The following is a 21,601-nucleotide window of genomic DNA, read 5'->3' on the forward strand; positions in this document are numbered from 1 at the left end:
GAGAGGGCAGTCCTTCGGGACTTGACCGGCCACAGATGTGGTGCCTGTGTGAGCACTGCTCTGAAGGGCCTGCTGTAAAGGAGGACAGTCAGACATCAGCAGGATCTGTGACACCCCGTAAAACATCAAAAAGTGGAGCTTAAACCTGAAAAAGAAAGGTTGTCAGTAGCTAAAGAGAAGCATGAGCATTTGTTTATCTCCCAGGGGAGTAGCAGACGCCAACATGGTTGAGCCACATCCTTGATTTCCATGAATAACATCACGAGCTCTAGAGGAGATATAAGGCAAAACAATTAGTTGAACTACTGTTTCAGAAACATTTGGCAGAATGGACAGTAGAGATCACACTTGAAGAACAATATTCCAGTATAAGCAGCATGCAACTTTCAAAGCTGGGCTCTTGTCCTTGTTGACACAAAACAGGACAAGCAATTGATTTCCCATGTTGTTTACCTTCTTGGGCCAGCTTTTGCTTGGGAGTCAGAACCAGTGGGAAGCTGCCCAAAGGCTTTACAAGGCTTACATCTTGTGGTGGCAGTGGCGAGGGGGCAGAAGCATATGGGGGAGGGGTAGGAGCAACAGAAGTGGCACCTCAGGGTAACCAGGAGGCTGTCTATGGGTGTTCCATATGTCCACCTGCCAAATGCAGTCACAGAATTACAGCATAGATATCTGGTGTGCTCAAGGCTCCTCAGATAGCAGTTTGCCTGTCTTGTTTCAATCCTCCACAATGAGCAGGCACCCCTCAGGATACCAACGGCCCCGGATCAGATCATGACTTTCCAAGAGGGGCATCACAATATCCTTGGAGGTCACAGGGTCTGCCTTGCTGAGAAGGAAAAGCCGTGCTGCTTTGTGGTTCTGCTGGGCTTCAGACAGAGCATTCCGCATGACTTACCTGATGAAGGCGTTTTCCAAAAAAAAAAAAAAATGAAGTAAGATACGTATGTCAGGGCTGTGTTCCACCCCAGGAACACAGTGAAGGAAGGTCATCCTCCACAGCAGACGTCTCTACTGTAGAGTCCCTGTTTGGGTGCCAAGCTGTTGTGGTTTGTACCTAGAGCCCCAGTTATCCTAATGGGTGCACAGTGAAGGCTCAAAGGAAAGAGATACATGGCATGGCCTTTAGGGTTGCACGAGGAGGAAAATGCTCAGCAGAGCTCCTAAACTCTTCGAGCTTTCCTGCAGAGCCACCCTGAAACAGGTTTTTAATCACAAGCAGCAAGAGGTCAGTGGACAACTGAGGAGACCTGAACAGAATCTTGGGAAGAGTTCTAGGACCCCTCCGAGCAACAAAGGAGGCCAATTAAGAAAAACTATTCAGAAAGTCTCCAGGTGGCCTCAGCTGTGGTCCATCTTGCTGCCCTGAGGTGTCTCCTCATTCTCAGTTCAGTCATGATCAGGCCATGCTGAAGGTGCTTTTTTGTACCCACTGTAAGAAATCCCTAGTGTAATTCCATAAGCATACATTCCTTCATTTGAAGATAGATTCTTCTGTTTTATTGAGGGTAATATTTGAAATTTTTGCTCTCACATTTGGTCTTTAATCTATATCATACTAAGTTTCACATGTTCGATGAGAGTGAGTGGTAAACTATCACTTGATCCTAACAATGTGTCTGGTAGTTCCTTTAAACAGGATTGGACAAACAATAGCATTCCAGATCCATCTTGTCTTGTACAAAGAATTGGAAGAGGTAAAATAAATACGGTGCTCAAAGTGCTGGTTGGATGTAAGGCTGAGGTGGGGGGAAGGTGGGGCCAAGCAGAACTGCAGACCCCAGGCAGAAGAGCCAGGTGCATGTGGGAGAGTTTCCATGACTGACAGAGCCTGGAAGCTTAAGGCAGAAATCCCACGCTTTCCAGGCTGCAAGCAGAAATTATTCTTTCCAGCAGTAAGGTGGGACTCTGGTTCCCATGTCTGGCTTTCAGAAGAACCCAGGGAGGACCAGCAGGCAGCAGTGCCCTGGGAGTAAGGGTGCAGTTAAAGTGGCCGCGCAGGAGACAGATTTCCCAAGGGCACCACTCGTGGGTCCCTGAAGTTTCGGGAAAAATTTACTCAACAGGAGCCAAGAGCTCAGCAGAAAAGGGGCAACTGTATTGACACTCCCAGTGGAATACTCTGTCAAGTCCACAGTGCTGATTACAGAGAACTTTTAAAAATCTTTTCTTAAAATAGGGAGCTAGAAGCTACATGAACGAGATAAGCTTCAGGAGAAGGCCGTGGTACAGTGGTATCTTGTGCTGAGCAGAGTTGTATACTTTGGTTTCAGTGACTGTGATTAGAGATCTCCAGGCAAAGATACTTTGGCTCATTTTTTGTTTTCGAGGATCCTTGTGGAAGTCCCTTCATTAAAAAGAGAAACACATGTTTCTCATCTGGTACTGAGCACTGAATCCGGAACCAGCACACTGAACCGCATCTCCAGACTTTCTGTTTTGGGGCAGGGTCTCAGTAAGTTCTCCAGGCTTGGTGAAATTTGTGATCTTCCTACAACAGCATTCCAGAGTCCTGTCTTTATGTTGTGCAATACCAAGCCTAGCCACAACACCTCTTATGAAGCACAAGAGAGAGGGAGTGAAATCCTCCGGAATTGCACTTCTCTGTGGACTCTGTAAATCTTTTCAGATTCAATTGGATCAGAGGAGTAATTTTAATAATCTAGATTTGGACAGCTCTGAAATAAATAGCTCAGGTAAATGTCCGGATCATAAATGCAGTTAAGTTTGTAAATAACTCTTAAGATACTTGAAGAGCCCCGAAAGAGCTTGACAACCACCAAAATGACATAGCAGTGTTGCAGAGTTTGCATGAAGCAAAAATAGCCAAGTTAAGACATCAACATTGGGAGGAAATATGCAAATATAAGGAAATCACCAAGTTAGGCTGCCCTGAAGACAGTGAAGTCCCAGTTAACACAGCCTGGTCAGTGGACAGCACAGTGGGAAACATGCTACAGGGAGACCTGGCGTGTCCCTGTGGTTCTTCAGTAGTGCCGTGGTTGGTGTCAGGGTGGCGTGCGCGCCACACACTCTCTGCTGCACAGTACAGGATTCTGGGCTGTGCAACCTGTGTCATCTGAGGCAGAGAAAAGCTCTCCCGATATAGGATGAGAACCAAAGCGCTGTGCTGTGTTTCCATAGAGCTGCATTGAGAGACACAGCCTTGGACCTGCCCTGGCTCCCTGGTGAGAGTTTGTAAATTCCCGCTGCAGGGCTTAAGACTTGACAGTATATAACCGTGACCACGTGATACCTGTGCCTTACAGCCGGAAGACCATGCTGAAGAAGAGAAGGAGAGAAGTCTGACATCAACGAACAAGGAAGAGCTAGCAGGGCTGAGAGAACCACAGCGTCCCTCCTCCACCCGGGACGCTGGTGACTCTGAAGGACAGCTGCAGTCCTGCACTGTGAGACACAGTGCCCGTGAACAGACCTGAACAAGAAGGCCAGGGAACACTGCATCATTCCAAGAAAGTACAACAAAGTACTGGAGCTCACGGCCACTAAACAAGAAGGCATCACCAGGCTGCACAGGATGTAGGGAAGGTAGTGACCATGACTTACAAAGTGAAGGCATGCACAGCTCAGCTTCTGCCAGGTCTGAGTTGAACACTTTGGTTAGTATCAAAGAGACAAAAAGGGGAAAGCATATGAACAAAATTACTATAGGAGATTTTCCAAAATGCTCCAAGAAAATGAACTGGGACGCAGTTCCTTGAAAGGAAAGGGTGTTGATTTGGAGCAAGTAGGGCCCAGAAAACCACAGGTAAATTCTGGATGCAGAATTTGGTTTGAATCTCAGGGGACTGGGACATTTTAAATTGATAGTGGCCTGGAAGAGGACAGTTCTTGGGTGTGTTTAGAGACATTTACTTGTCGGTATTGTGGTTCACTTAAAAAGATTCCTATGCAGCATCTGAATGTGTCTATCTCACATTTGCTTAGGATAGTAAGTTTTCAATCATCGTACAAATTAGAGAAAAGTTATTTAGGTGCAATTCATGTGTTTCTGTTCTTTACTTTTTATTTTTTCAAATTCATTTTGTTCATAGATTAAAAAGAAGAAAGAAAAAAACTACAACAAAAGCTTAAAGTACATCCGGCGTGTAAATGGTGCATGCATTACACGTTGTCCTCTAACTCATGTATTTCTTTACAGCAGAAATACTCAGAGGAACAGTGACATCACATGAATTCAATTTTAGGCCTGCATCAGGCCTCTTGTGAAATGTTGTCATTTTGAGATTCCTGTAGGACAGAGGAGCGCTGTGAAATCCACACTACATCTCTTCCCCTGATCTGCATCCAAAATGCCTGTGCCTCAGTGATCCTTGTCTGTGTGGATTGTGTGTCTGTCACTGAAAACAAGTTTCTGGAACCAGAAATGGCAACGACACAGGATCCAGCACTTTGCTTTGTTGGCAAAGGGAAATGCTGGGGAACCCAAAGCCTGACTTGAGGAGTCTGTGGCCCCCACCCTGGCATCTGAAGTGTGTGGCGTGAGACCAGCGCAGTGAGCATATTAGGCTGTGTGTGTCCTCACCAGGCTCTGTGATGTGTGGGCTGCTTTACATACACTGTTATTTTCCAGTGCTGAGCATTGGACACAGGATGCTCACACTGAGCTACATCCCCACACAGTTTCCCCTCATCTGTCCTGAGATGGGATCTGGCTAATTTGCTAAACTTTTCAGGCTGGCCTCAAACAGAGATATGGGACAACCAAGGCATAGGTCACTACAGTCAGCTCTACATGCTGATATTAAGCCTCATTACAGAGCTGTGGCGAGCAGGGCATGGTTGGATAGGTGTGAAATTTCAGCACTCTTGGAGGCTGAAGGAGGTGGATTGCAATTTCTAGCCCAGCCTAGACAATCTAGAGACTTTAGTGTGACTCTGCCTCAAAAGAAAACAAAACAAATTCTATGAATGTAAAAACTTGTTTGGTACTCAATACCAAACAAGTAAACAAAACAACAACAAAGGAACCCACAAAAAATCAAACTGTGCTATTTTTAATTACTGTTTTATGTGTTACTTAAGAAGTAGTGAGGATGTGATTGACCCTAGCATGGCAGATGGAACCTAGGACTAACTTGGTTTTGTGGTTTTTGTGTAATTTCTGTACTTTTCACAGTAAATGTCTGAAAAAGAAATGACAGGCACATCCTGTCACATCCTGGACTATCCACTGTGTAGTCTGGTGGGAAGACAGTGGGTCACTGTGCTGTGCCTTTGAAGGGATGTCTTGACCCTCATTCTTTCCTGTCTCCCTGTGCTTCCTGACTGCCATGAGCGAGCAGATCTTTTCCACAGGACCCTCCATGAGGTCCTGTGCTACCACAGACTCAGTGTATTAGGGCCTCTCACACCATAAGCCACAGCCAACCTTTACCCTTGCTGAGTACCTCTGGTGTTCTCTTAGAGCAATGCAAAGTTGACAAACATGCTCCTCTGCTTCTTTCCTGCACGTTTTAGCTGTATCCACAGCCTGGCCAGGAAGTCCAAAGGCTTGAACCATGGCCATGCCTCAGGCACAAAGCCACTCTGCAACAATCTGCCAGCCTTTCTGGGCCTGCTTGCAGGAAACCTCTGGGCACAGCTAGAGTAAATTCCCAGAAAGGACTCACATTTTCCAGCTTCAGTGGGCCCCAAGACGCTGTCACCCTTGCCTAGTGAGCTCTCTTCTGCTGGTCACACTGCATCCTCCTGATATGCCTGCCATCCAGCCCCAAGCTCTCCATAACTGGCTGGTTCTTTCCCTTCCTCCAGCTCCTCAGTCCTGACCTGCACACCTAACTGGCCCTGTGTCTGGCTGGTTTCTGTGTCCTAAATACTCCTTCCCCCATTTTTTGATCAGCTGCCACTCACTGGCTTGGGTTATAGGTGGCCTCTCTGGAAGCCTTACTGTCCCACTCACCCCCAACCTGGGACTCCTTGTCTGTACTCACATCCCTGTCTGTCACTTGTCTCTGACACTCTTCTTACCGTTGTCTTCACGCCCTGAACTCCTTGAAGACAGACACTGGGGCTCCCTGAACAATGGAGAGAAGGAAGGTGCCCACCAGCCAGTGTTCAATTAGAATATGTCCCCTGCTTTGCTCTGAGAAGCCCACAAACTTGAACTTTCAGAATGAAGAAGCCCTGGTGACATCTGACTGTAACCTTGGCCCCTTGACCTGTGCTGTTCAATGCACCCAATGTGTGGTAATTCTTTAGAACCCTGTAGGACACTCCCATCTTGTCAAGGAACTCAAAGATTTCAGATCCACCCCTACTGCTCCAGTAGTCATTGTCCCTGCCCCTTCTACAGGGCCCTAGTGTGGCCGGGACCTGTGGGACAGGGTCCTCTGCACCAGCTGCTACCTGTGTTGGGAAAGTCAGCCAGAGATGGGAATCTGCTTTCCTCCCTTCCTGGGCTTAGCCTGGGTACACCTGACTCATGGCAGGTGCTCACGCCGTAGACATCCACAGTAGTGTAGTAATATTAGGCTGTTTCTAGGACCCAGCTTGCTCCATGGGAGGCAGTTGACAGCCATGCTTACTTCCACATGGCCCGCTCAGGGGTCTCTCCTCGCTGTGTCTCTCACACGAGATATGCAGCCCCTGTCATCTCTGGGTTCTGCCTTCTCAACACTTTTATGCTTCGCACTGCTGCTTGTGAAACAGCATGATTTTCTCTTCCACATGGGCCGTCTTGAAATGAAGTCTGATCTCAGCACTGAGGGGATGAGGAATGCATTTGAAATACAAACTCAGTGGTAGTGCAGTCTCCTGAGAGGAAGCTCCTTCCAAGCCACGCAACATCTGCACATTCACTGCCTACAGAACCTTCTGAGCCATCTGTAGGGATTGTGCTGGTGTCTTTATATTAGCCTTTATAGATTGTCATGGGTGAGCATCCATTATGGGTCCCTGGGATTTTAGTTAGCGATGATGGGTTGATTTGGTGGTAATAGGAAAAAAGAATTTCCCAAGGCCTTCCAAACAGTCCCCCCCTCTCTCTCATGTCCTCAAAAGCAATTTAAACCTACACTTGGCATGGAATTCAATCTCTTCCATTCTAAGTACAATCCTCCTCGTTCAGCATCTACACTCACAGAATGTAGGTTCTGCCAATGTACAGGCATAAAGGAAGCTTTCTATTAACTTTTCCCTGAGACACATGAGCTCCTTTTGTATTCCTCTTTCCTGAGAGACAGGACGTGCAGTCATTTACTTACTCAGAGGGAAATCAGAAGAGTTAAGGGCTCCGACTGGGCTGTGGACTGTGAGCGCTGTCTTCATAGCTCTCAGTGTAGGATGCTCTGTGGACATAGGGTGACCTTAAATCACATCACCTCTGCTCCTCGAGGTCGTGTGGCTGCCCAGAAGTGAACCTTTCAAGACAGTGAAGACAGGGGTTGTTGGTAGGAACCTCTTGTTACTTTATCATTGGAGGTGGGCAGGGGATACTCGGTGCCTCTCTGCAGTTTATCCTCAGGGAGAACTGCCCAACTCCTCCCAGCAGGCGCTATAATTGCCAACGGGCTCTGAGTCCCTATTTTGGCTTCCAGACTCCCCAACACTCACAAAGCTTCATCCTGAACCGACAGATGACTCCCCCTCTCCCAGTTGGTCCCTGAAGGCTGCAGCCTGGGAGACAGTTTGTGCAGAGCTAAACTCCACACTGCTCCTGCATTTTGGTCATGCAGGTGCCCAGCCAAGAAGCCATCCATGAGGACCCCACGGCCCCAACAGTGAGCACAGGGCAAGTCTGACTCACACAGTGCTCAGGGCCAAATGGGGTCAGAGGTGCTCCCCTGGCATCTCTGAGTGCCACCTTCCATGTAAGTAGGGTCTATGGGTTGGACCACCCTGGAACTCACATTTCAGAACCTGAGAAAGTCCTGGCTTACTTTTGCAGTCTGGCATCACATCCTAACAAGCAAGCGATGAAAAATATGGCTCTGTGGATTTCTAAAACACCGCTGTGTTCAGAGCCCTGCATTAGCGGGGTTGTAGCCAGACCAGGATTTCAGGCTGCTCTTCCTGCTCCTGGGGGGCAGCTCTCCCAGGTCTGGAACACAGGGGCGCCCTCTTCCTACAAAGTCAAGGCTATTTTTTGCATCTCTACCTTCTGTGACTGATGTCTCAGTGGAACAAATTGTGCTACAAGCTCTCCAGCAGCTTTCTCCAGTTGCTAGAAATCTAAAAATTGTTGAAGAGGAGAAGGAAGAAGAGGGTGGGGGAGGTAGAGATGGAGAAGGAGGGGAAGGAAAGGAGGGGAGGAGGAGAGGAGCATGGAGGGGGCAGAGGAGGAGGAGGAGGAAAAAGGGGAGAGGAAGAGGAGGAGAGCGGGTGGAGTAGGAGGAGGGAGAGAGAGTCCTAGAGCACTGACACCCAGCGAGCTCCTCTACAGGCTCCCGCACCGGAAGCGTCTGCTGGAAGGTCACCACGGACTGCCCAGGCCTGGCTGGGCCGATCAACTCCTGAAGAAGTGATCTGCAGCCCCTCCTTCCAGGCCTGCTCACCCCAGCCAAGCCCCTGGATGCTCTGCCACCCACAAAGACATCAGCTCACCTCCTGGCTTGGCCAAAGGTTTCTCCTCATCCCCAAGAATCCGGAAGCTGACCTCTCCAAGCTGTGCCTGTAACTTCTACACTGTCCCAAAGGCCCAGCTGCCAAGGTGTGAGGACTAGGGAGCCCCTGAACCTCCCTCCCGGCTCAGAGCCAGCTCTGGGATCCGTTGGCTGTTATGCGCTGCGTTCTGGGAGACCCCGAGGGCTGGGGAGTCACGCATGCGCACACTCACTGCAGCCTCTTCTGATGGAGGCTGTAGGCCTGGCTGCTTTTGCCACTGGAGGTCTGGGAGCCTTCTGAGCAGTGGCTCATCAAGAAGGAGCTTCTGGTTGGGGGCCTGGCTCCTGCCCTGACTCAGGATGCCCAACATCCCAGCAGGCCTCATTGCTGTGCAATTGGCAGTGCCACTGTTTCTTCTGGATGGACTGCATGGCTCAGGGGGAGATGGGGCTAATCAGCTTCCCCAGGAGCTCAGCGTGGTGCCCACCCCTGGGCCTGTGCCCTGGGTCACCACCAGCTCCCAGGGTTCAGTGAAAACCAAGGGGCCCCTTCAGAAAAACTGCCTCCTCCTGTCAGAGCTTTTGCAGTCCATTCCATGACCCACCTCCAGGGTGAAATGCCATTCAGGCCAAGGCCCTCACTGAGAAGCCTGCCTACTGCTGTAAGTAGCAGATGACAGGGTCCCATGAGGCCTGGCTGACATCCAGGCTGATCAAGGCTTAGCCCTGAGTCAGTGCCCTGAGGGAGGAGCTGGTGGCAGCTTCTGGTTTTGCCCTTCCATTTGCCCAATATGGCTCAAAAGCCCCTCTGCCAACAGCCCCCCAAGCCCGCCTTGTGGCCTTTGCTTTAACAGCCACACAACTCATACCAGCTGTGCAAGAGTATCCCTGACTGCTGGAGCTCTGCATCAAGGCTCACCCACGGGGACACATAGCTCTGAGCGGACCAAGTCTTGGTTTGTCTGTCAATACGACTTAGCTGCTTCTCTTTTGATTTTGAGGACTATTATGATTTCTACTATGGTTCAATAGTTTTGCTATGTATTATGTTTCAAAATGGAGTCTTTTGTCCTTTGTGAAAATTTGAACCAGAAGAACTCGCATGTACCATGACATATCTTGTCATCGTCAATCATTTCCCCCATTTTTCAATGAGACCAATCCTAATGTTTCTTTTTTCTCATCTTCTTTAAGTAGATACGTATGTTACATTCTGAGCAGATGGACCCAAAGTCAGGGTGAATTATATTTTTAGTTTCTCTTTATTTTCCTATTAGTGTCAATGATCCTTCCTCAGTTGAATATGTGTCTTTGTATGAGAAGAACCGCTCTAGTGACTCCTTTCCCTCCAGACACCGCATAGGAAGTTCACAAATGGGTGCCCCAACAATAGATGCTTTGGATACCATTTATATGTTGGCATTCCCTGATGAATTTCTAGATGAACAAAGGCAGACACAGACTGTCCTAACTTCTGGATGGTGAGGTGCAGCTCATCTCTTACGCTGACTGTGCACAGCCCTTTCTTCCTCCTAAATTCCTGTGTGGACACCTGATCTGGGTGTGATGCTGGGAGAAGGCAGCGTCCTGGGGAGGGATTGGCTCCTCAGTGCCCTTATGCAACCCTCCCCACTCTGTGGGCACAGTGAGCAGCTTCCCCCTGGGAACCAGGAAGCAGGCATCACCTGATGATCTCCTGGCACCTTTGGACTTCCTGTCCCTCAGAACTGTGAGAAACAGATTCCTCTGATCAGCTATCTCGGCTATGGTGGGTCATAGCAGTCTCAGTGGCCGCTGAGAGTGACATAGTACTATTGAGCATAATGCTAGCAGTTTAAGGGAATCTTCCTCCTAAGTCTTCTTTCTTGTCAGTTGCTAAGTAATATATTCTATAAAGTGCAGACCTTTTCCTACCATCTTTATTTTCTTGTCCTGATCACTTTCATATTATATTATATTATATTATATTATATTATATTATATTATATTATACCAGTAATGGTGGTGCTGGTGGGGACCAATGGTCTCGATCTATCAGGAAAGTATAAACTGTTTTATAAACAATAAGTTGGACTTTTAAAGCTTTACTGATGGATCCAGCAGCGATGAGCCATCACATCTCAGTGGACACCCACCCTTCCAGCACTTTGGCATTCTGATCCTGTTAGGTTTGAAGCCCAGCATAGCTGCAGTCTAGCTGTTCAGTCTTCTGAATTTTCCTTTTTTTTTTCTAAACCTGTCACAAGATTGCTGTCACACTGTCATGTGGTGAGGATCAGATGAGGTAATCTGGCAGACAGGATAGGAAGTGGTCTGTACAGGACAGCAATCATTTTCACCGTGACTGGTCTTCACCTAAACATGTGTCACCATGTGGTCATATTCACTGTCGTCTCCTGGGGTGTTTGTGCCTGCTGTGTTCCTCTTGACTGTGGATTCTCCACTCCTTTTCCATGGGATTTCCTCTCTGACTCTCTTCATTATTTAAAGTATCATTTAAATCTTCATTTATTTCTTTTCAGGTTTGCCTGGAACTACACAAAACTATATTTTATGTTATTCTAACATTTGTAAAGTTGGACACATTTACTGACATTGCTCAGAATGACTTTTATTATCACCTTAAGCTCTAGCTGTGAGAGGCAGAAGCCTAATATAAAGCAGCTGAAATAGGCCAGGTGTTCCTCTCTCCTTCCTGTACGTCAAGCACAGAGATGAGCAGGTTCTGGGTAGGTCCTTCATCGTCAGAGGCCTCAGATCCTCTGTCTGTCTTGCTCTTGTCCATTTCAACTTGTGTGTAGCTTTGACTTCATTGATAAAAATGATCCCTCCAGATCTAGGCTTGTTCTCTAACTTCATTGGCCGAGGGAATAGAAATAGAGCAAAGGTCAGCAGTTCTCTAAGAGCATTTCTTAGGTCACTCTAATTTTCCCTGTAACCTATTGGATAGGTTTTCATATGGGCTCACCACAGGGTATGGAGAAGCTGATAAAATTAATCTCTGTTTCTGTGTCATTATGTACTGGTGGTGCTTTTTTATATACCTACTGTATGAAATCCCTAAGGCCATAAGAATACATTTCTTAATTTGAAGATAGATTCCTTCTCTCTTTTTAAATGAAGGGAGCACGAAGTCTGGGATTAATCCACATTTGCCTGGATGGCATGAAATTTAATGTAGAGGAAAGATGTGCACTGCATTATTCAACCTGACCTTTGGCGAGAGCTGTAGAAAGTTGTTTAATGCTCATTTTCCTTTAATAAAAGTGTTCATGTCAGTGTTGTTAAGATGAAAGGACCTGATGTGCTCAGTGCGACTGATGCTAAGAGGTGTGTGTTCTCTGTCGCCTGGTTCTCATTACAAAGTGCTTGAGATGAGTGTTGTCATCATTGATCATTTAAATGTGAATTTTGGGTATAGTTTAGCAGCTTAAGTGCCCGTCCTAAAGCAAAAGGTCACCAGTTCAATCTCCAGTACCAAAAATAAAATAAAATATTAATTTGTCACAACCATTTATATAAAGTGCTGGCATTTTAATTTCTAAAACCAATTTGTATAACAAAAGACAAAAAAATAAGGATTCAAATGGTGTGATTAATATTTAACATTTCTTTATAGTGGCTGGCACATTTCTTAATTATAGTGAACATAATTTTGTTATTTAACTTAACAGAACCAAAATGTTTGTGTTACTCTTCTTTTAACTTCTTCTGAAATTTCTATGAAAACAAAATCTTATCCAACTGTTTTACCACCCAAATTTTCTGTTTCTAGAATGAAACATCTAGGTTCACTAAGTAGTGTAAGACTAAATGCAAGTATGATTATAATAGAAAAACTATTAAGTAAAAGTAGAGGCTTTTTTTCAGTGTTGAGAATAAAATGTTAAGCTTAAATTTTTACTTCACAGTAATGTTAACTAGTGGTTTTGCAAATGTGTAATGCTGATTCTAAAATTCTAATAAGGTATCACATTTTAATACCATGTGTATTATAGAAGTCTGATTTTTAATTGGTTCTGTGAATTTAAATAGCATAAAGAATTTCCCTTTTGCTGTCAGATAATCCTGTCTCTGCAAAGCCACCTTGTGTGGTTCTTCTGGACATGGCAGTGAACTAGCTAAACCTTTGCCTGGTCACTGTTTGCCTTTCTGACTCATGGTGCTGCTTATTAATCAGAGTCAGATGCTGAGTGTATAGTTTGAGAATATTTTTTTCCTCTTGGAACTCTATGTGTTACACTCAGTAGTGAAACCTAGACCTGAAAAGAATGTGCTTGGTTTACTAGTCAAACTTAGACCTCCAAGAACATTAGAAAACCCTTGGACATTTGGAAAGGTCAGCCTGGAAGCAATGGGTGATGGGTGGTATGGGCATGTCCGTGTATTTTTGTGTTCATCTTTTAGCTTCAAAGCATGTGATTTATCTTTGTATCTCTGGTATTGGCCTTTAGTAATATTTCCTGAGCTGACACTGAATTATTCATCAGACTATGGTCATGGTTTTTGTCTGGATGTCCCCCAAAGTCTCATGTGCTGTGAGGAGTGGGCTGTTTGGAGGCAGCTGAATACACAGTTTCTGACTGGCTCGGTGTCTAGTGCTGGGGTTGGGCTGTGCGAGCTTTGCCTGCCCTCCGACATGCAGCCTGCAGACAGGCTGAGGGAGGAAAAGAGCCTCGCTTCTCCCCTGTGCTCTTGTTGCTTTTGCTGTTTTTCCCTGCTCTGAGCAGATGTGGCCCTTGTGCCAAGGGCCACCCTCACTTGGAGCCTGCAGATTTTGGAGTGAACGCTGCATACTATAAGCTAAAGAAATCTTTCACTCCTTAATTTTGGGTGTTGGGTATATCTTCTCACCAAGGAGATAACTCACTAAGACATCTATGTACAGCTTTCATTTTTACTTTGTCATTGGTGTATGTTTCCAATCAAAAGCGGATCAGCACATGTATACCATGTGTCTTGATCACTGTCACTCTTCCCTCCCTGACACCTGTTTTCTTGGTGCTCTTCCCTTCTCCTTGAAGTTTGTATGATTTTACTCTCAACTCAGACATAATTGGATTTCTTGTAAAACAATAAAAGATTAAAGTTGAATTTTTTGTGTCTATCTTATTTCACTTAACCTTATGATCTCAAGTCCACCCATTTTCCTTTAAGTGGCATGAATTCATCCAGCTTTAGCAATGAATACAAACCCACTGTGTATCGACACCAATTCCCCTCATCCCTTTGTCTGCTGGGGTGACCTGGGCTCTTTCTAGAGCTTAGCTATTGGGAGATCTCTTCTTCTGAAATATCCACATTTTCATACGGACTGCATGCAGGCCTATGCTATTACATCTTCTTTAGTTTATATCACACATATATTCAAGTCTATTTAACTATGTTGTGGAATTTTAAAAACTTCCTTATTTAGACAATGATTTGAATTTTTGTGAACTTTTATGGAGAGATATAGTAATAAAATCTAGCCATCATTGACATAAATTCCCCCTACATGTAGTGAAAAGTTGTGACTTCATCTAAGAGGTGTAGAAGATTCTTTTTTTTTTTATTTAAGGAGACAAGAAAAAAAAACAGTGAAAGGGTACAAGTTATACAGATTTACAGAAGAAAAAAATGAACAGTAGGAAATCATTAGTTAATGGATTACATATTGCCATCTTAGAAATAATTGTTTAAGTCACAAAATTAAAGCTTGTAGAGTGGACATTCCAACAATGATACTGCAAACAGTTCTGTTCAATGATTCAATAAAACTCTGTGATATCATTTTCTATCTTATACACTTAAATATACATGCAGTTATATAGTTTAGAGCACTTTCTTTTCCTCTCTTTTGTACCATGACTATTACACATTTTGGGTTTCATTGCTCCCACGGTTCTTATTGCTTTTTTGGAAGAGAGTAAAACCAAATGAGACATAACAGAACAGAATCGGTCAAGTCAAAAGGGTGGACATAATAGATAATATAAAAACATAATACAAGGTGATCAACAATAGTTACCATAATGCCTCCCGCTATCTCTAATAGAATTGCCTATATCATTAGTTATAATACAATTGAACAAAACAGTAAAGAACAAAACTGACAAAACCAAAACATTGGAGACATTGTAGGTCTTCAAAAGTAGATAAAAGTCAACGAGAATGGGCGTTATAATGAATCTCATTATCTTCACAGCTGATGCCTAAACTTTTGAACCTGATACTATCCAGCAAAACAGAATAGGGGAACATCAGTCAAAAACAAGATGGTGAGAGTAATACAGGGCTTCAAATCGAGATAATAGAAAGTCAAAGTGGGTTACTATATTATATCCTGCTATTTTTTCCCTTTAATTAAACGGATAAAAATAAAAAAGTAAATAATGGAGTGGAGATTGAGAAAAAAGAGGGCATAACAGCGAAACAGCGCAGATCAAAACATAACCATTTAAGCAGAATAGTGTTTCACCACCAGATAATTCCGACCCAAAAGTAGTTACCATATTGACTCTTTCCTTGAAGTCCTTGAGTACAACTTCATATACTGTAGCATTAAGTACATCAAAACAATGTAAAACCATTTAAGAGAATGACAGCATTACAGAGTATTTAGAATCGACCAACAGAAAATGAACAATGGTTTCTGTATAATCTCCTTGTCTTTAAAAGGTTTTTGCTTATACTATCGTACATAATAAAATCCAATAAGATACAACCTGTTTAGACCATTGGAGACAGAAGAACAAAAGCTAGATGAGACTTCAAAACAAGATGATACTAAATCAGTATTACCTATTAAGATGTCATTTTCTCCAAAATAGCTGTTCCTATCATCCAATCTTCTCTGTCTCATTTCTGTTGAGCTCTTTTTCTGTCAGTAGCTGTCAGTTTGTCTTCTTCATTTTGTTCTCTGCTCCATTCATTGTGGCCTCCCCGCCACTATTTCTGGGTTCTTTGTATTTTTCTTTTTTTAGAATATTCTACAATACTTTCTGTAGGGTTGAATTGGTGGTTGCAAATTCCCCCAGTTCCTCTTTATCCTGGAAGCACCTCGTTTTTCCATCAATTTACAGGGACAGTTGTGCAGGATATCTCAATCTTGGCTGGAGATTATTATCTTTCAAAGCTTGAATTATTTCCCCCCATGCTCTTCATGATTTGATGGTTTGTGCAGAGAAATCTGCTGTAATTCTGATGGGTGTTCCCTTGTAAGTGGTCTGTTTCTTGTCTCTGACAGCTTTTAATATTCTGTTCTTGTATTGAATTTCTGGAATTTTTATTATTATATGCCTGGGTGTTTCTCTGTTAGGGTTGTAGGTAGCTGGGGTCCTGTATGCCTCATACATCTAAGTATCTTTACCTTTTGCTAAATTAGGAAAATTCTCCTGGATTATTTCTGTGAGTAGCTTTTGTAGTTCACTTGTTTGTGTCCCTACTTCTTCTTTTATGTTCTTAATCCTTAAGTTATGGCTCCTCTTATCATCTTCTTGTCTTTGTATTATTGCTGTTTGTTTCTTTATTATTTTTAAGAAGTTTTTCATTTCATTCTCCCATATTACGAGTCTGCCCTCCAGTTCAGATAGTCTGTCCTTAGTTTCTTTCAAGCTGTTATGCCAGTCTTGGATAGACTTCTTAATTCCTTGATAGTCCCTTTGAACCTGCTTCACGTACTCTATGCTTTCTCTGTTTTCTCCATCAAACAATTCTCCACTCTTTTTCTGTTCTTCCATTCCACCATCTGTTTTTTCCTGGGTGGTGCTTAGCATTTCTCTAACTATTCTGCATACTTCTAGCTTCAGGTCGTTGATAACTTCATTCCTGAATTGGTCTATGAGGCTCTCTCTATGGCGCTTAATGTCTATTGGTGCGGTGTCCGCTATTGCCTGTTTCTCAGAATTGGGGGCCGAGGAGCCTTTCTTGTTGCTTCCCTTCCCCATATTCTCTGTTCCTTATATATATGCAAGCTTACATAGGAGGCCCAGCTTCCCTGCCTGTCAGCCACAGCCTGATCAAATTGCGCTGGCTAGGTGTTCCCGCCCACCGCTGCGCACCAGGGAGTTATGGACTAGGCAGCCTACGCGGGAGTCAGTCGCCCCTCCCGGCCACCGTCAGGCTCTGGGATCTGGGTTAGGCCAGCCTACCAAGTCCGCCCACAGCGGCCTGCTCTTACAGGACTGCCCGAGCCCAGAAAGTCCTCCGTTGGAGTCAAACTGTGGTACAGTGTCAGTTTCTCTCACTCACCTCGCCACAAGTCAGTGTACGCCTCCTTGTCCGTCCTGTTTTCGACTCCGTTCGCAGACTCCCGTTCCCAGAGCTTCTGCGCGTCTCTCTTTGCCGAGCCGCAGTGGACGCAGCCAGCCGCCGGGTGGTGGGAAACCCAAATTGTGGTTTCCAATGGCGCGGGGTCCAGCTTCCACACCGAGTCTTTTCTGTTCCTATTTTAGCGCCAGGACTGCATTCCAAATTGGTTTCTCTCAGCCCAGTTCGTTCCTGAGTCAGCAGAGCATATCTCTACCTGCTCATGTCTCCTTAGTCCGCATCATTCCTGACTTCTGAGCCGAGCCTTTCAGAGAGCCTCCGGTAGTTGCTGTTATCTGTCTGCCATGTTCTCCCAGAAGTCCCAGAGGTGTAGAAGATTCTAAAACTTTTCCTTGCTCTCTAGGTGCAGCATCTTAAGAGGAGACTCAAATTCCTCTATCTGGACCTCATCCTCCCTCTTCCTTCCCCTTCTGTGCTCTCCTCTTTTCCCTTAGTTCAGCTTTCTTTTTTAAGTCCAAACCCTGCTTGGTTGGCCTGGCTTAACGACACAAAGCAGTGGCACTTTAGGTAGATGGAGGATTTGCAGGGCAAAAAGCAAGCTTAGTCTTCCATCCTGTACTTGGAAGGGTATCAGAGCTTAGAAGGAAACCCCAGAACCTTTTCCTGTTTGTAAAGTCACAGGGTACAGGAAATGCAGCTTGGGAATCTGGGCAGCCTCAGTGGCAAGTGACCTGAATGGATTTGCTTCAGTGTTTCCCTAGCCTAAGGCCTCCTTTATTTGTATTTCTTTTGTTGAAGTGAGCAATGTCATAGGATTGCTCTTGTCAATGTGGTTGTGAGTGTTCCTGAGTAACAAAGAAAATTCTGGGCACTAACACATTGGGCCATAGGCTGAGTACTTATTCCAGTGCAAATGCACAGACTGTTTCAGCCCAACATGCAGAGAAATGATCTGAGAATAAGGTTACTAGAATGCCTTAATGATGGTTAGGTAAGGGATGTACAGAGTGTTTTCTTCTGATGAATGCACTGTGATTGTCCTTGTGAAATAGCATTTTCCTGAGTGTTGCAATGACTGGGAAGTCTTCAGTTCTCAAGTGCTTCATCTTTTAGGTCAGTAAGTAAAGTATTTGCCCTGCAGAGCTGAAAATGCCATAATAAAGAGGGGGATCCTAGTAAGGGGAGTTACGTTTCATAATGTCATTGAAAAATAGAATTAGGGGCTGGGGATTTAGCTCAACGGCATAAACGCCTTCCTTGCAAGTGTGCAGTCGTGAGTTTGATCCCTGGTACCGATAAAAATGAAAAAGACAAAAAAAAATTTTAAAAAAAAAGAAAAATAGAATTAACTTATTTAATGCAGCATTAATTATACGTGGGGACAAGCTTCTCTTTCCTTTTCTTTCTGCCAGTTTTTTTCCTTATTTCTTCTCCCCCTCTCACCCATCTGCAATTTACAGACCTCTGCCATTGGAGTCCAGCCCCAGCAGCACATGGGTTACATTTATTTGGTTGCCAAATCTGGAAACATAAAGCATTTGTAAAACACTGTTTTTTTCAGAACGTGTTTTGATTTAGCAAGTGCGAGCTTTAATCGCATTTTCATAATAGAAATTAGTATTTATGGTTCAGATTCGGGGTCTATTTGTACTTGGATTTTGGATAATTAAAGAACCATTCAGTAACTGTGCTCCACAGGTTTTATTATCAGCAACTGAATTTTTCAATTGATACTAGCTGTGTCTGGAGACACTTGCCTGCAATCCCTGCACTCAGGAGGCTGAGGCAGGAGGATCACTGTAAGTTTATGGTCAGCCTGAACTGGATAGTGGTACCCTGTCTAAAAAGAAAAAAAAATTGAGCATAGCGGTGAGAGAATTAGTCATCCGTATGTGTGTGAATCAATTTAATGTGTGAGTGCTTTTTTATTTTCTTAGTTATATTCAGATAAGTTTTCCTACCTGACTACTTTGTGAAGGGTAGAGACTAAATAACCCAATTTTATCATTTAGGTGCGGCAGAGCTGCAGAAGGACTCAAGAAATTTGAATTTTCTCCAGTTCCCCTTTTTCCAGCATTGCTTCTTTTTTGAACCCCACCCTTTGTTAGCATTTTAATGAGCCCCCCATCCTGAGGTTTCCAGCCACCCTGACACAGCCCTCCCCAACCCCTTAGCCTTCTCCTGAGCTCTTCTGCTGAGGAATCTGGCCTGCACCACGACAGGCTGCCTGGGAGCCTTCCCTTCCTGGAGCTTTGCAGCAGCCGGATCGCACTGCATCAGTGATGGGAGCTGCTCCAGCCTCGCTCTGGGCAGCCTGTACTCAGTGTTTGCTCACTGGCCAGTGTTTTCCAAGGTCGGACAAAAGCTCTGGTTCCTCTTTAAGTGGAAATACGTCACCCCAACCTTCCCAAAGTGACCCTGGTGGTATTTGTTGAAGTTGGTCCTGCAGTGATGTAGCCTCCAGCCTTTCCTGGCCTCCAGGGGTTTTCCATGCTTACTGATGTGGCCGTGGCCATGGCTCACATGGCCCTGGGTCCAGCTTCCGGGTCCTCCCCAGTCTGGATGGCTGTCAGTAGCTGAGAGGCAAGAGCAGCCGGGCCTCCTAACCCACTGGGACTGGCTTCTGAGGGCCTGGCCCTCTTTCAAGGCGTATCTCGGGCTCGGGCTCATGTGTGCACAGGTCCCAGTCAGCTCCATGAGCACAGACTTTGTGCTGCTGTGCTAAAGGCTCTGAGAGCACTGGTTGAATTTCTGGGTTTAAAGAAACCATCTGCAGTAGGAACATATAATGTACTACAGGGAGCCCTTTGGAAGAAGTTCTGTACTTGTTTGTTATTGTAATTTTCTTAATTTAATAAATATTCTTCATTTCTTAGAAATTGCAGGTATTGGAGAACTATTTGTTATAGAATTTACTTCTTTTCATTCTCTGATTTCACCTCATTTTACTAACCTTTTGTCTTCATGCGTAAAAATAGAGGAGAAACAAAAACATAGTCTATCTATTCATAGCAGTTTTTTTTATTTTGGTCACTGATTTTCAAGCTCACTCAAATTAGAGATGTGGTTTATTTCTTAACAGTAGTGAAAAGATTTTAGAAAATTGACCCAAAGCCAACACAAGCAGTCTCAGGGGCCAGTGACACAGCCGAGAGGCCCGCACTGCTGCTGAAACAGGTCTTCTGAGGAATAAGAACTGAGGCGGGCTGCTTCCCAGGGTCCTCTTCCTCCTGGACTCATTTATTTAGTTGTTCCTTAGGGTGTGTGGGAGGAAGCTGTCCTAGAAGTTCACGTTAGAAATGTGACACTGCCTCCTGTCACTCTGCCCATTGTTATTTCTCAGTGCCCACAGGTGCTCCCCAGCTTACAGAGGGGTCCTAAACCCAGTGTAAACTGACAATGTGATGACTTCATGCCTTACAGATACTTTCCCGAGTCTCCTAGATCACCTGCTGCTTTACACTGAGGTTTCAGTGCTCAGTGTTCAGGGAGGAGCTGTCCCTGGACAGCTTCCCTCCTGCACCTCAGCATGTGCGTGACTCATCTCCAGAGACTGAAGTCCCTGCCTGTGGCTGGTGCCACATCAGGGAGTAGCCCTGGGCTGGGATCTGGAGGGGCTTGAGCTGCTCATTCCCAGGATGGACAGCGTGGTGGATGGCGGGGTCAGGGCACAAGAGAGGCTGACTCCATCCAGCAGGGACAGCAGGAAGGACAGAAGGCCACTGACCATGTGATTTCAAGGCCCAGAATAGGCCCAATAGTGACAGTAGATCAGGGATTGCACCGCAACTTGTCACATTGCAGAGAAAAGGTATTACCAAGGTAGGCACTGGAACAGAGCTGTGGGAGGACCCTTTGCAAGCTCACCCCTTCAGCCCACATGTGAGTGCCCAGGTGTGGGGTTGCCTCGGATTAACCTGTGAACCTTGCCAGGTGACCCCATCTCCCAGATCCACGGACAGCTAGCATGCCCTTCTCCCACGGCACTGGTGCTGTGAACCGAGGAGAGGATCTCTGCCTCTGCGGAAGACCAGCTGACCTACCCCACAGCAGGCTGGCCAGATGGCCTTCACTGTGGGCTGTGCTCGGGCCTCTGGCACTTGTCCTGCCACCCAGGCATCCGATCTCTGGCTTGTCAGAGTCCATGCCAAACAGTCTGTACTGAACTGCAGGCTCATGAGCTGTGCTCTCTGAGTTCTCAAGCAGCACATTCCTCCTGAACTTGGGGTTGCTTTTTGAAACCTGCAGCCAGGGATTTTCTCAGTAGAAGCTGGATGTAGATAAGAGAAAGAAGAGAGCTCTGCTCAGGTCCATTCTCACAGTGCAGGGCAGCGGGCTGTCCTTCCCTGCCCAGCTCTCTATTCCTGTCTGTTCCTGCTTCTGCTTCTCAGTCTGTGCCTGGGGCCCTGGGAGTCACACTGGTTTGGAGTCAGACCAGCCTGGTGTATGCAGCCTCTGTGTTTTGGAGTAAATGTGCTCCAGGAAGTGGGGCTCACAGAACATTGAGATCAAATGAGATATGGGATGAAGGCCTTTGCAGTGCATGCTGAGGTCCTCCCTGTGGGTGCCTGTCCATGTCACACAGCCCTCTATTCCCTGGACCGTGAACGGAGGAGCTGCAGGACATGAGGGGTTGTAGACTCAACTGCTTGCTCCTGCCAAGGAGGTATGACAATGACAAGAGGGTGCCTTTTCCACAAAGGGGCACTGCCACTCAGCATCTAAAAGTCCATGCCTAGGAGCTTCAGAAGCCCAACTGCAGGGGGCCCAGTAGTGTTCCCCTCCTG

At 45.5% G+C, this 21,601-nt stretch overlaps 1 pseudogene; it reads right to left on the minus strand.

Annotated features, from left to right (window-relative positions):
- Nucleotides 1-18,926: 18,926 nt before the first annotated feature.
- On the minus strand, nucleotides 18,927-19,511 carry LOC101787094 (large ribosomal subunit protein uL15-like; annotated as a pseudogene).
- Nucleotides 19,512-21,601: the final 2,090 nt, after the last annotated feature.

The sequence above is a fragment of the Cavia porcellus genome, unplaced genomic scaffold, assembly GCF_034190915.1.
Source record: "Cavia porcellus strain 051 isolate PalLab524CR breed Dunkin Hartley unplaced genomic scaffold, mCavPor4.1 scaffold_31, whole genome shotgun sequence".
Classification (NCBI taxonomy): domain Eukaryota; kingdom Metazoa; phylum Chordata; class Mammalia; order Rodentia; family Caviidae; genus Cavia; species Cavia porcellus.